This window comes from Coccinella septempunctata, chromosome 4, assembly GCF_907165205.1.
Source record: "Coccinella septempunctata chromosome 4, icCocSept1.1, whole genome shotgun sequence".
Lineage (NCBI taxonomy): Eukaryota > Metazoa > Arthropoda > Insecta > Coleoptera > Coccinellidae > Coccinella > Coccinella septempunctata.
In genome coordinates this window covers 10,433,446-10,449,428 of record NC_058192.1, presented here as the reverse complement: position 1 = coordinate 10,449,428, position 15,983 = coordinate 10,433,446, and the positions used below count along the sequence as shown (strand labels likewise).

At 36.1% G+C, this 15,983-nt stretch overlaps 1 protein-coding gene across 2 annotated transcripts in view; it reads left to right on the top strand.

The window, feature by feature from the left end:
* Positions 1–15,983, top strand: part of LOC123310848 — a 73,064-nt gene that overhangs the window by 45,405 nt on the left and 11,676 nt on the right. The window contains exon 1 of one of the 2 annotated variants that reach the window (XM_044894529.1): positions 4–25. The exons of the other annotated variant lie outside the window; for it this stretch is intronic. The gene's annotated coding sequence lies outside the window, so the exon portion shown is untranslated. Of the gene's footprint in view, positions 1–3; positions 26–15,983 lie in introns of those variants that run through there. 2 annotated transcript variants of the gene reach the window in all.

The window sequence follows — 15,983 nt, the reverse complement described above, 5'->3', positions numbered from 1 at the left end:
AGCGAGGTGGATTCTTATTCGTCTGGTGAGTATTTTAGGATAGGAAACAACGAGGCCTCAACTTTTAGAAAGTTTCGATGTAGGTAGGCTAATTTTTTTCTCGTTATACAAAGTAATCGAGTATGCCAAGGAATTTTAAAACTTTCTGGTTCTCAGATTTTTCCATAAATTTTGTCATATCTCGTTCAAAATAAACACAAACTGTTCTTATCTAGGAATGGACATAAAATGAAATAATAAATAAAATAATACCAATTTTTCCCGCATACGAACATGGTACTGACAGAGGTATCAGGTACCATAGCAAAATTGTGAAATTTTTCAAGAAAAATGAGGATATTTGAGCATCGAATTTTAAAGGCTGTCCAGTATACTCTTTTTCGACTTGATAAAAACTTACTGCGTGATCTACTCAATATAACTACCGAAAATTTGTAAAATTGATGCTTGTTTATGTCGATTAAAGTAACGAGCAATTGATTAATTTTTAATTAACGAGTTTATTGGTAGGTATGTTATTCAACTAATTGCATACTAATTTCTTAATGGAAAAAAATAGAATACAATGCCTTCTTCATAATTTGGTGATATATTGACATTTTCCAAGCCCATTTCAAGCATTTCTTGCCATGCATATTTCAAACCTTTTATGATGTAGATAAATCCAGATCTTTATTATTCCGTGGTTGCTACAATCATAGTGGTTCTCACAAAGAAATAAATGATCGACTATAAGAGGAATACATTCAGAGTTTGATGTATGTATACTTCATTCAATTTTATTTTAGCAGTCGGTTGGCCATGGAAATTTGACACATTTCACTCTGTATAGTAGAAAAATGTGGGGTTATGACGCTTGTCAAAACATTTTTGGGTTTTAAATCAACGCTATGTTGCCCGTTCTACGTAAAAGTTTCTGTTATTACGTATTTTATCACAATGTCGAATCTCTTCGGAAAATATGTGACGAACATAATTGAAGTTTATACTAACTGATTGAAGGCATACCAAATCCAGTTATTTGCATGGAAAATACAAGTGATCAGTATAATACCATAATATGCACTAGCTTGAGGAGAGTTAATGTTCGTTATCTTCTTTGGCTTAAGTTTGAATACGTTACATCAGTTGTAGATTTCAAAAATATTAACCCGAAGATGAAATGCATATGATGCACTGGTTGGGAATAAGTATCTCCCGAAGGAATTAACAGATAATTACAAGAATGTTAAATTCTTGAACAAAAATCTTCTTGCGTCAATGTAAGTAACAGGAATTAATGGAAGTTTCAAGTCAAGATTTCACATGAATAAGCAATCAACAGTACAACTGGCGCGTATTTGTGGCTGTTCATCTTAATATATTGATATAATAATAATAATTAGGTATTTATTGGTACCTTAAGACATTTACAATGTATAGGACAAGTCAAATGAAAAATAGAAAAATCAATTCTCGGGAACTTATTCTACGATGACATTCATCGAAAATCCTTTAGTAAACTATTCGCAATAATTCACTCGAACATAAAATTCTCAAATGCCAACACTTTTTTGGGTCTCCCAATAGAAGGAAATTCTTTGTCATCCTCTTCATTCAGAATCTTTCTGATTGTGGAAATATTCAGCTGAAATATAAGTCGTTTAAATTCAAATCAAACATTATATAAATTCTCTTACATTGAATATGTTCGCTACCGTCTGACGTATTGAGGATTTTAGAATATCAGGGTATAACTGTTTGAATGAACGGACCTGAATTCTAGCACTTCCTGAAACCCTGTCTTCTCTTTTTTTCAATCACTTTCGGCATTTTCGTAATAAAAATTGATATAAGTTGTGGCAACGGCGTTATGACATTAACAACATTTCATGAGTGCCAACCTTACTCGGTTCTAGTTACAAAAACTTTAGGAAATTATTTCATGGCCAACCGACTGCTTAAATAAATTTGAATGGAGTATATGTAATATCAGACTTACTAGTATATCAGCCAGAGGAATATTCGTTAAATGTTTGAAGCTGGGTGTTTTCAGAATCGTTTCATTTTCCTTCACACGTTCCATTAACCCCATCTTAATCCAGCTCGAATCTTCCACCTGTACCTCATCTGCGAAAAATTCCGCTGTCGGATGATCCGAAACCTCAACTTAATTTCCTACACGTCGCTCGTGTCATTAGTCTGGTTTTCACGCAATCGACAGCCCACCGCATTTTGCGGAAATTGAGAAATAATTGGCAGGCATGTTTTCTTGGAATTATCACACGGCGACAGTGAATTAACGCTTTAAATTTCGCAAATCTTTTTTTTTTTCTTGAGGCCGTGGGTTGAGCTTGAACTTTGGACAGGGTCGTTTCGACATACCCACCTTGCTTTCGAAGTGACAGTCGAATTAAACTGGTCATTGATTTTGGGTAGAATCTTATTAAATGATTATTTTGGGCTATCATGTTTTTAAGCATCATAAATCATGCCTTGGTGTCTAATTCATGTGAGACAAACCTTTCATTAATCAGAGGATTCAAGTTGTGTCACTTTGATTTCGAAAAAAGTAATTTAACCCCTCGAAATTTTCAGTTTCACCCCTGGTTTCATGAAGCTTGATTGGAGAATCAACGCTTGATTGACGAATAAATGTCAATTTGTTTTCAATCGATAATTCAGTCATGAGCATTCAGAATATCATTTTCGCATCAAATTATAATCTATATACCTCCATTCAACTATTCTCAATTGCTACTTCTTCAATATTATTGTTGTTCAAATCGTGGGATCGGAATGGGTTAGGAATCAGACACTATTTCATTCCTTTGAGCGACGTTTCCCAACTAATTTGTTGCTTCTTCAAGCTCTATAATAAAACACACACAGTTTATTAATACAATAAAACACGATGATATATTGATTGATTGATGATGATATATTCTTCAATATATTCAGAAATGAAAAATTTTCAGTGAATTTGTTTTCGAAATCGAGTAACTGTCATATCGTTGATCGAGTAATCAAAGTTTTGTGAAACCCTGTGAGTTCTGAAACGTGTAGATTTCAAAAACCGTAGATACGAAAAGGGTTCTTGTTGTCACTATAAAACAGTCTTGCTTACTCAGGCAGGTTAACCATACGAGGATATATTGAAACATTCTTAGCCTACTATAGAAACAAACAAAATTTCAATGTCAAAATATTGTATTATTCAACATATTCTCCTCTTAATTGGATACATTTACTAAAGCGAACCTGCAACGTCTCTAAACCTATAAAAAAAAATGTTTTTTCTTGCCCTGCAAACCAGACCTCCACAGCTTTTATTACCTCCTCGTTGGAAGAACATTTATGACCTTTTTCGCCAAATTGGGCCAAATCTGGTGAATAAGGAGGGTGTTTTAGTAATTCAAACCCTAAATTGCGAATTTTTTGCATGGCAACATGAGATCTGTGTGCAGGGGCGTTGTCCTGCAAAAACCAAACACCGTTGGATAGCTTTCCGCGTCTTTTCTCTTTAATTTTTTCCCGTAGAGTGGTCAGTAATGTGGAATAGTAATCTCCGGTTATTGTTCTACCCTTATCCAAAAGATCAATCATGATTACTCCATGGCAATCCCAAAAAACTGAAGCAAAAACTTTTGCAGCAGATTTTTGAACACGAAACTTCTTGGTCTTGGAGAACCAGAGTGTCGCCATTCCATCGATTGTTGCTTTGTTTCTGGATCGTAGAAATGTACCCAAGTCTCATCCATGGCAACAATTCGGATTGATCCGTTTTCAAATCGAGCACAGATCGAACGCGATGCTTCTACCCTTGCACGATTTTGCTCAACATTCAAACATTTGGGAATCCATTTTGCAGCAATTTTTCTCAGGTCCAAATTGACGTGAACTATATGATGAACGCGTTCGTATATGAAATATTCAGTGCTTCAGATATCCGTTTTAGCCCAATTCGACTGAACTGCATCGATATTTTCGTGGACAAACATAGAAACTGGCCTTTCCGATCGGTCATCATCTTCAATGGAAAATTTACCTCTTTTGAAGCTTGCAGTCCATTTTTCACGGTCGCATACGAAGGACATTGACCATCAAGGGTTTGAGCATATTTTCGCAAATCTGCTTACCCCTTTACCGTTTTAAATACAAGTACTTGATGATGGCTCAATACTCACAATTTCGGTGGACATCTTCTTTCTGTTAATTTATCGCGTAACTCTTATTTATTTCTTTGACCTCAAACTTAACACTGACACTTCTAATGAGTTATCGTTCGTTGCTATGGTAACGCAATATTTTTTTTTATGCATGGAACTGGTCTAGGCTAACTAGATATCAATACATCCTCGTATGTGGACACCCAACTTAATACATCAATGCATATACAAAATCTTTTTTTTGTTCCCTCTATCTTTATATTATTACATGAACGCAAATTATCCACATCAGTTTTTAAGTGGCCACTTCCGAATGTTCTATATAAAATTCTGAACCAAAACACCCGATAGTAAAAGAGTCTCTTCCTATAGCCGTAACATGATACGGACAACACTCAAGGTGTTACCTACCTCCTGGTCTCTAATTTCCTACTGCCTATATAGCGTTCCCTATTTAAACGCGAAGATACAGGAAGTCACATCGTTCATGCCGTTCTAAATTAAGAGGGTTGAATGAACCCCTAAAATCCACGCACCTCATAGGGGGCACGTACCAAGCTAGTTCCCCTAACGTTTATTGGTTCTTGTAGAATGTCTACGGTGGCACTTTGATGTATGTTCGTCAGGATAGATTTATTGGTTTTTTTTTCATCTGTCCCCGTGTAAAGTGAGAGCAGCTGAGTTACGAGGGATCCCCCTTTGTATAATGGCCGGGGAGCCTGTTCCTCAGCCCTCCTGATACAGGATTATGGCTTTTTCATTCGGCTGGGAATAATGGGTCTAACTAGTTTTCGTGCTGGTAGACGCACCTCCGCGTCTACGTGGATTGTTTGAACATTAGATTCTTGGATTTGTGATTTGTGCGGGTACATTGTGTTATTCATACCAATAACTTTTTCCCTATTTTTCGCAATAAGAGAGATCTGAATGTTAACTCCCCCATCTAACTTATGAATTATTTTAAATGTCACAGTTTCAGGTAAAATTCAGTTTTAGAACAAAATCAGTTGGCTCAAAAAATTTAAAAATTTAGTCTCCTCAAATATCAGTCACAGCCTTTGCATATTTTCGATCAGATTGTTGAAGTGTATGGAGGTGGTTGATGAGTATCCAAAACTCTGTAACTGATCCCAAGCATGTGCAATGGGATTTAGGTCTGGTGACCGAAGGGACAAGTCCAAATGTGGAATATCATGGATATCCAGAGCTTCATCGATAAATCCTCTCATGATGAGGTGGAGCATTGTCGTCCGAAAAAAAATTAGCCCAATAGCAGCATCTTACAAAGGAATAGTAAACTGCTCCACATGAGTTAGGGATATTGACTTCAATTGCAAACAAATATACCTAAAATAAGATTTTTGTGATGAAAATTCATATTAATATGATTTCAAGTTGCAAATTAATTTTAGCCTGTAGGTCTGCAGCGTATACAGGGAGGTTAAGAAAAATTGAGTAAAATAACGAAATTTTATTCCCAGAGAATTCAAGCATTTTAAGACTATCAATACAATGTATGGCCTCCACGGGCATCAATAACAGCTTGACATCTTCTTTGCATACTACACACGAGGTTGTTGAACATTTCTTGAGGAATTTGGTTCCATAAACGGGGCAGAAGCTCTCTCAGATCATTTAAGGATTCTGGAGTAGGTTGATGATTATCTAATCTTTGGAGCATATCCAATGCATGTTCTATGCAATTCAAATCTGGTGAGTGTGGAGGTATTGGTAAATGTGGAATACCAAGCTCCTCGCGCGCATTCTCAACCATGGCTGCACGGTGCGGTCTAGCGTTATCGTCTAGAAATTGAAAAGTTTCACCAATAGCAGCGTGAAAATTTGGCACAACATTGTCAATGACATGCTCCCTATAGTGTAAGGCGGTCATATTCCCAGGACAAATGTGTAGATCTGTGTGCCTGTTGAAACATATCCCTGCACATACCATAACACTACCTTCTCGGAATGGATGGACTTCTTGGACATAGCGACGATTTTGGGGTATGCGTGGGATTGTCCATACCCTTATTTTTCGAGAACCTGAAAATCGTCCATATCTGGATTCATCAGTGAAAAGGAGACTACGCCATTGATCGTTCCAATTGATATGTTGCCTTGCCCATTCCAGTCTTTGACGCTTATGGTCACGTGTTAATGGAACTCCTCTTAATGGACATCTAGAACCTAAATTCACCTCTTTCAAACGTCGTCGGATGGTTTCGATGGAAACTTGGACTCCATCTCCATTTTGAAGAGTATTCCATAGCATTCTATACGTAGATGAAGGGTTTCTTCTCGCCGAAACGGTGATGCAACGATCCTGAGCAGGTGTTGTTTTTCGTCGCCCACCAAGCCTTGGTCTTTCCAACACGGAACCTGTCTCCCTGAACCTTTTCCAAAGTCGAGATATCACACTTTGGCTGACTTGGAGCCTTTCCGCTACAACAACCTGAGTTAGACCACCCTGTAGCATTCCGATGACCCTATTAGCCTCAGCGTTTGTTAATTTACGTCTTGGCATTTTCAGGAAACTCGTTTCAAATCGAAGCCGTTGATAAACTGACTTCATTTCAAAATAAGAACATTCATGAAGCATTATGCAAAGAACCAAACTTCAGAAAAAGGGCGACCAGATTGACGAAATGTCTCATACGGATTTTTATTGGATCGATTCAAGTTGTTATTGAGTTTTAAATGATTTTACAGCGGTTTTCTCGAAGATTACATACTTTTAAAAACGATTGAATACGATATCCCTAACTCTTGTGGAGCAATTACTCACTCTATGTAAAAAAGCACATTCATGGTAGCATCAAGCACCACAATTCTGTATGTCCATTGAAACGAATACTCTAACTGTACCACCTTTGAACGGATAAACTTTCTGAACCGATCTTCGAATTCTGGGCATCAGATGATGTCCCAAACGAAGTGCCATATGGTTTTGAGTTAATGGAATCCACATTAATCAAGTATGCTGAATGATTCAGAATGGATATCTAAAACTGCTGAAGATGTGACAAGCGAAAGAAAATGAAATAACGCTATGAATATGAATGCAAATTCCACATCGAAGCAATTTTCCAACGAGAGTAATAAAAGACGATGTTCCATGAACTTCGAGATGGAAAACAGTACCTATTAAAAGAAAATAAAATGGAAATAGGGATTTCCCACGTCACATCTATATTCGTATAGCGTAATTTCACATTTTACGAGTGCCCATTGGAATAAAAATGATATACAACATATATATGTTCTGTCGTCTTAACTGTTAACGATAAAACAGTGCTTTCGTGAGGGAACCCCTAATTTTCTGGGGACTTTAACTTAAGTAGCCCGGATTTATCGACTCTGAATCGTAAAAATTTTACGAGACCATTGAAACCGGTAAAAATATCAGAGTTTTCGTTTTCACTCTAGATTATTTACCTTCGTTCACGTGACATCGTTGTGTTTCCATCTGTATAAAATAACCGTTCAGTTGGCCCGGCCAATTTTTGAAGATAAGCGCTCATTTGGCAGGCAATTCGTGATTTCACTTATTAAAAAGGTGTATGAAGTTGAAGACTTGCTCAGTTTTGGATAGGCTGAATTTTATGAAGAATTTCTGCTCCTTTAATCTGTCTTTATTCTGGTTTTTGGCTGATCCACATCCTCATTTTTTTGGGGACATATTCAGAAAGATGAAACCAGGCTTTATACGAAAGAAAAAATGATTAAGGTTATCAATGAATTGGTTGAAAATCATTGTTAGAAGACCATACTACGAAAGTAATCAACATAAATCTCTTCAATCTATACAGAAACAAATTATTGATGTCTTCTTTCAAAATCTTATGACATGTGCCAATAGAGATTCCTGCCAGTAGTTAAAACCCTAACAGAGGTTCGTGAAGCTTTTGTCATCCCAATTTCAACATTGGGTTCTCTTCTTTGGTCCATAACTTAATTTTCATCTTTGAACACGAACTGTTTCATGTAAAACGCAACCACATCGCGAAACTGTACTTCAGATAGATTGATAACCAACAGCAACATTGGTATACTCTATCCTGAAGTCTCTGAAAAATGTATATTTCCATAATCTCCCTATTTCTGAAATAGAAATAAACCATGTTTGAAATTTGCTGATAATTCAAATACTACAATACAGAAAGCTAACTTCACAGTTTACCTGGAAAATAGTACAGCAGAAGCTAAGAATTACGTTTATAAACACAGAATATCCACCTTCAAAATTCCACAGCCTATTTTTTTGAACGCTCGTTATCTCTTCAATTACTGATGAAATATTGTTGCCTTATCCTTCATCGAAAGGAGTAGTGGAAGTTAAATCTCTATGAGTTGTAGAGATTTGACTTCTGGAACATTTCAATCTAGACAGAAAGTTCTGAAACACGAAAAATCCCATTTGCCATGGATAGAAAAAAAACAGGAGAATTCTCAGCAGGTGAACATAACAAAAAAACGAAACCTGTCGATATCAATTCAGAGTTGTCGCTGTGTTCCATTAGGAAACATCGGAGCACCAATTAGATTCTCTCAAGAATCGACCTATTTCGAAATGGAATTGGTAGCTCGATCGTTTGTTGTTCGATAACCGGTGACATTATTATTTGTTATTTTTATAGCCTCGCACGTCGAAGAACACTAATTGCAATTCATTTTTCACCTAAATGTTCCATTGCGTCAACGAATTCTGAGAAGTGTATTCTTATTTGTTCGTTTCGAAGGATGCCTGAGTGTTTTGCGAATATGAACTGGAAATTTTTCATAGGCGGTCATATAAACGTAAATATTTTCGAAATACTTGCATAGTTTTTTCAGCGTCGTTCGTCGTATCTCTAGGATTTTAAATAGTAGGAAGATTCACAAGTTAATTTGCAGTAAACTTTTAATACAGTTCTTCTGGTGGGTTTCAAAACATTTCATTGGTGGGCACCGAGAAGATTCTTGGCCAGGTCTCCAGTGGCGCTAAAGCCGGCACTGTGACCCTGCATAGAAGTTGCAATGAAACTTTAAAGCTTGGCACCCCTCCGAACTGACAAACACCCTCGCAGGATTTTTCCAAAGATAGCAGAAGTCCAATTTAATTTTCTTACAACTGTTTACGTTTCGGACCATTAATCCTCAGCATGCGCTATACCCCATTTGTGCCAGAACGTGCGTATTTCACCTTGAAAGCTCTAAAAACAACATCTGCCTCACGGATGAGTGCCCTTTCTGATATTACCTCAGAGAGAGCCCAGAGGCCAATGCACTCTGCTGGTGCTTTGCCTCTAAGTGCACGCTGCTGAAGACGCCACAAACTGCCACCGCTGATTGGCGGGAAATAAGGAGACGAGCGTGACTTCTACCGCCATCCAGGCATACAACCTGCATTCCGGAAATGACGACTATGGTATTTAAATGGAAGCGTGGCTCCTATGTGGAAAGTTCAGTTCGGAAACTTGATTGTGGTAAAATTTGATAAGTCTTTAGAGATTTGGGAATTTCCCAATAAATCTGGATTGGAATTTTTGCGGAGATGGGGAAATCTGCGAAAAACCTCATATCAGTTCTATGATTAGTGGAATAAAACAGAATGCTATTCTCTAGGTCTAGGTGATTAGCGAAAAGAAACAGGATCAAAAAATTACTAGAATATTATTCAACGAGCTTATTATGATGGCTATCATTTACTCAGGTGACTGGACTTCGCATCGTGATTAATAATCCAAGTAAATAGCCTTACTATTATTTATCCACGAAATTATTTTTAAAATATTGCATCTCATTTTCAATAAAAGCTACTCGATCTATGCTCATCTCATGATTCCGGCCATGAATTTTACTGTACCAGTGACTAGTGAATAAGGCAATTAGGGCTCATAAATCACAAATGATATATGAATGTTTGATAGACAATCAGTGAATGATGGTTCATCACAAGTGATGTGTCTTTATGCTCAAGCAAACGCACAGATAATAATCACTTTATGTATCGGTTTAGATGCTCCACGCTCCCCACACTCGACACCTCTGTATTGTTTCCTGTGGGGACATTTAAAGTCGTTTTTGTATAGAACACAGCCCCGAGATGTAGAGGAATTGAAAGTAAGAAATACGCGCAGAATGCCAAGAAGTTAAAGTTGTAGTTTCCAACATCTGAAAAAAGCTTATGAAAAAGTTGAAGTTAGCTAAGAATTCGTCAAGACCGAATGGTTGCACCCACCTCGATATGGATGAAATTCTAAGATTTATTACTAGAAGAGTTGCTCTTTCAGAATATGTATCACATTTAGATCTACGATCATTTTCCTGCAAGAAAAACTACTCGAACGTTGACCATCGAAAAATTCCCAAAATGATTGGGTCAGTTAAAAATTCCTCAAGACCGAACGGTTGTGCCGAAATGGTTGAAATTCTCAGATCTATTACTAGAAGAGTTGCTCTTTCAGAATATGTAACACATTTAGATCTACGATCATTTCCCTGGAAGAAAAGCTACTCGAACTTTGACCTTCGAAAAATTCCCAAAAAGATGGGGTCATTTAAAAATTCCTCAAGACCGAACGGTTGCGCCGAAATGGATGAAATTCTCAGATCTATTCCGAGAAGAGTTGCTCTTTCAGAATATGTATCAGATTTAGATCTACGATCATTTTGCTGGAAGAAAAGCTACTCGAACTTTGACCTTCGAAAAATTTCCAAAAAGATGGGGTCAGCTAAAAATTCCTCAAGACCGAACGGTTGCGCCGAAATGGATGAACTTCTCAGATTCATGACTATAAGAGTAGCCCTTTCAGAATAGAATATGTGTCACGTTTAGATCTACGATAATTTTCCCAAAATTTCCCAAAATGATGGAGTCATTTAAAAATTGTTGCATCGTGCTCGATGAAGTTTAGAGCTTTATTTCCAGGAGGGTTGCTCTTTGAGAATGATTTTATTTCCCCCTTCAAGTAAGCATAGTTTCAAAGTAATTTTCTTTCAAACATATAGCTTGTAATATGTCCCTTAAACTTTGTACAATATTCGATCTGGTGCTATAGTCTATTCAAATATAAGACGGAGCAATATAAACAACTCGAATCGCATGGTTTGCGCATAGGGTATCTCTTATTGGTCAAATGGTCATAACACTTATCCATGCTTTATCCCTTTCAGACTGCCAGGATTGGAATTGCAACGGAATGTAGATAGATATCATTCGAATCCAACAGTTCCAGCGTAAACGAATAGTATTTTGCATTCCTTGTTTTTTTTTTAAACTCGCGTTGAAAATGTATTTTTCAGTTATGTGCAGATACATATTTTATGTTGAGTTACAACATACAATCGTACAAACGGTACGAATGTGTGAATTATCCTCAATTCGACTCTGGACGGCCAGTAACGACGATCCTCCTACCTCTGCGCGAACTTGTTTACATTGCTCCGTCTTATATTTGAATAGACTATAGACTCGTCTACCTCATTTGAGGTTCACCTTCAAGTGAGCCGTTACTCTCCAATAAAACCACGAAAAAATAGTTTGGAACTTCGGTCATAAAACACCGCCAAACGTAGCCTAATGGGGCATTAAAACTATGATAAGTCGGAAGACGCTAGATTAAATCATTCAGTCGTCATCGGAATAAGAAACGATAGGTTTAACGGGCTGCCGCATTGTTATAACTTGATAAGCCCCGAAATTTGTACGCTTTCTTCGTGTTGTAAACACACAGAAAGCACAATTTAATTCCATTATGGCTCGGAGATTCCGCCGTTACCGATGTAAATGGAATTACAGCTACAGCTCCCTACGAAGTGTTTTAAAACACAAGATTAATTTTTACGACCACCGTATAATGGTGATTATAATGAATTTTATGGCGGATTGTATGTCGTAGACTCGTAGAGCATGGTCATCGTTTGTCGGATGGATCGTTATATCTTGGCGTTTCCGCTTTTGGCTATGAAAAACACTTCGAACAACAATTTTGGTCCTCGGAGAAAATTAAGAAAGAGGACACAATGAAAACTTTTCATTGTTGGGATTGGAAATGATGAACCAACATTGTAACGTTATTGAGCATATCCAACAACTGATGCTCGTACCTTTTGACAATGTAAAGAGTGTTAAACTTTTCTGTCAATGTCATACAAAAAACAGCAGTTTACTGACTCGATATACAAGATGTCTAGAATCAATTGTTTGCCCTAGAGATGCTTCTCACAGTTAAATCAGGGTAACTGAATATCTCGAAAAGTCAACATGATAATGGGACAATAAATAAAATATGTAAATCAATTTCTTGTTCCTAAAGCCGAAAAACTCTGAGGACAAATATGGTATACGTATCTAGGACCCCCCTATATTCCATTACTCCTGAAAACATGATAACAATTAAAAACTCCTACAGCCATAAGAAATAAATAAAGAACTGGATATTTCAAAAAGAAATAAGCTTCTTTGAATTTTTAAACCAACATTGAGATAACAACAAAGTATAAGCAGTCAATACAGACAAAAAAGTATACAATAATACATATCTCTAAATGACACTGAGTCAGAGTGAAAATATACATATATCTCATCGATATCAACCTCTAGTTCAATGGAAAGTTCTTTAGCAGAAGCTGAAACTTGAACTTGTAGTTATAGTGGGAAACTGAGCATTACGTTCAAACGCATCACCCCCTCAACATTCCACAGTGACTTGCAACCAATTTTTTTAGAGCACGTTATATACAACACCTATCAATCATATTGTCATCACCACAATCATCCTATACAACCATATAGATAACCGACGTGGTAAGAAAACTATGCATGCGACCTATACAGCCACAGCTCATGACATAAATGCATACATTTATATTGATACGGCATTGTTTATGCAAGAAATTACAAGTAAATATTTTTGTTCTCTTATCTGAAGATTAGATAATCGAGGGATATAATATAATATTCGTGTTAATCGCAATTAAGTTGGCGTTGCAACTGCAACGAATCTTCAAATTGGTTGTGTTCCTGCAATTTTAGCTCGTCCTGAGTCTAGAATTATATCATGCAATCGAAACAGTCATTTTATTCTTTGAAAACATATGTGTGAGTGAAAACGAGCAAAGGAAAACAGTATTAAATATTCAAAACTAGCCAGATTCATGAATTACTGATTCAGTTCGTTTTATCGAATGGGAACAATTGTCTGTAGTTGTAGTTCTGAAAGTAAATTGATCCTTTTTTCTGAAGAAGACACGAAATAATTCTAGATCTCACAAAATACACATTTTAGGCCTAAAATTTACTTTAAAAACATTTCTACCCAATAGGTTATCCTGGGTATCAAACACAACAATTTCAGAGCATGTCATTTGAATAACGGAGTCATTGAAATTTTTTAAAGATCATTTTCGCAAAATTGCAGTGATTTTCAGATCAACTGTTTTAGAGTCACCCGAAAACTGCAGAGGGCTTGAAAAGTCTTCGGGGATTGATAGTTATTTACTATCAATCAGTACAAGTTTCATTCCATACTTCCTCATAAATCTGAGCGATTATACATTAACTTTATTTTTCCCCCAACTTGAAATAAAACAGTTTTAAACCTGTTCCATTTTCACTGCCCACTGCCTATGACGCTTTTATGCAATTTTAACGTCTACCTCAATTATTAATTGGAGATGTGACGTCATTAGATTCAATAAATTTTCCGATCGATCAGAAAGAATTATTACGATTTACGATTGTTGTGGTAGATCAATTCTCCATAAAATATTTTATATTTCATTTGGTACGTAGGTAAATGCTCACTTTCCTGGCAATACTTCCAATACAATAGGTTTACGTGTACCATTTCAGAAGTTTTAATGGCATTTAGTTGGAATGTTCTGACCGCATTGATATAAAGGTCCTATCCTTAGTTGGTTCAGCGTTATGTGACTGTGAATCTGTTCGTTCCTGTGCGTTTACTATGTTTTTCCAACTGATGTCCGCATGAATTTCATTGAACATATCAAGTGCTTCAATTGAATGATTCCACCTTCTGTATTATGTGTGTTCAGACGTATGTATTTAAGCAGTTAATTCATCATTCAAATTCATACAATAATCATTGTGGAAGAAAACTGTTATAGACATTTCAGCTTTGCAAATCGAAATGATTTTCATAAATCATCAATATACATTATTCTCGAATGGGATTCTTCAAATTCTTTACACTTCAGTAAATATTGAAAGTAGGTCATTTAACAATATTCAATCATTTCACTTCCTTTGATTTCCGTTTCTGGAAAATAATCTAGAAGACTTCGTATTTTTTTCGAGTAATTCATGAGTTACGAAACGAATATGAGGAAAAAAAAGGGAATACTAGAGGAAAAGTTTAGCAGATGCCAAAGTTGGCAAAAAAGCTACATTGTAGCTATCAGACTAATAAATTTGCTGCCAAATGATTGAAGAATATTGAACATTTGGATGTATCGTTTTTGACGGCTGAATTGTTTAGGTACCATTTTATTTTGTTATTTATACTGAAACTTTTTGTTTTGTTATTGTATGTAGGATAATTATTGTTTTTTTTTTCATCATTTTGTTTCAAAATTATACCAGATCTGCTCTCATGCAGGCATCGATGTTATTACCTGGTTTAAATAAATAAATAATTGATGCCATATTACCTTACATAACAGTGCATTCAAATTCATTAAATTGTCTTCATGATTCCCTTGTATAACACTCGTAATCTTTTAAGGAATGTCATATTCCTGCGAAAATCTTCATGTGAATAATACGCGTCGTAAAATGAATTAATGGCATACATTTATGATTTTCTAACCATAAAGTAAAAACCAAAGTGTTGGAACATGAAAAACTGCTAACAAGCAAATAATAATTTTCGATATTGTGACGTCCGATACAGAAGAATCGATAAGGTATCAACGAACCCATTACTTTCCCTTTTGCGACTATTAATTCGAAAAATGGCTGGTATATATTCCTGGCAATAAAAATTAACAACTCATGGTCATCGATACTACGCTAATAATTTCACAGCTAACGCAAACGCTTCGTCCATTCAATACATCAGCTGACGATAAAATTGACGTCATCTCCTAGGATTAGAATTATTATTTAGCTTCGAATTTGATGAGCACCACAAACAATAGACGGTTTACGATTGTTCCTCTAAAATCTAGCCTCCTATGCACAAGGAGAGTTGCATAATTTGTACTTATTTTTACAAATTGCCTAATACTCTTACATTGCAAGGTACATTTTTCATTGGAGATTAATTAATTTCGATACACAGAGTGTATGCTTCTGTCTTATGATATTTTACTGGGATGGGCCTGGATTATAGGTTTCTTTGCTACACCACCCAGTGGTTCTAAAGTTAAGGCTGCCTTGAGAATTGCGATGAGTACAGCAAAAATAAACTCGACATTTCTTGAAAAAACTTCCCTATTTTTTCGAATTTTCAGTTACCCAATCCCCCTTTCAATCTATTCTAAATTTAAACACCATAACTCAGTATAATTAATGACTACACTGAATATCTGCCCATGTCATCGAACGACAATAACAACAACAGTTGTGGGCAGTATATTATGGAAGATAAACAAACACCCTCTCTGATGATATCATTGGAATATTTTCAATACCCAATGTTTGAAGTTGATGTCGTTTAATATACGGAAAATTGGTGGAATTGACTTTTTAATAACAGTTGGGTACACTATCTGCTCAGGAAGATGATTCAATATTCAGTTACTTAGCAATAGAGGTGAATTTAACACCCAGAACTATATCCACAGATGAAAATAACCAAGAAAAATATACAGGGAGTAAATGAATAGAGG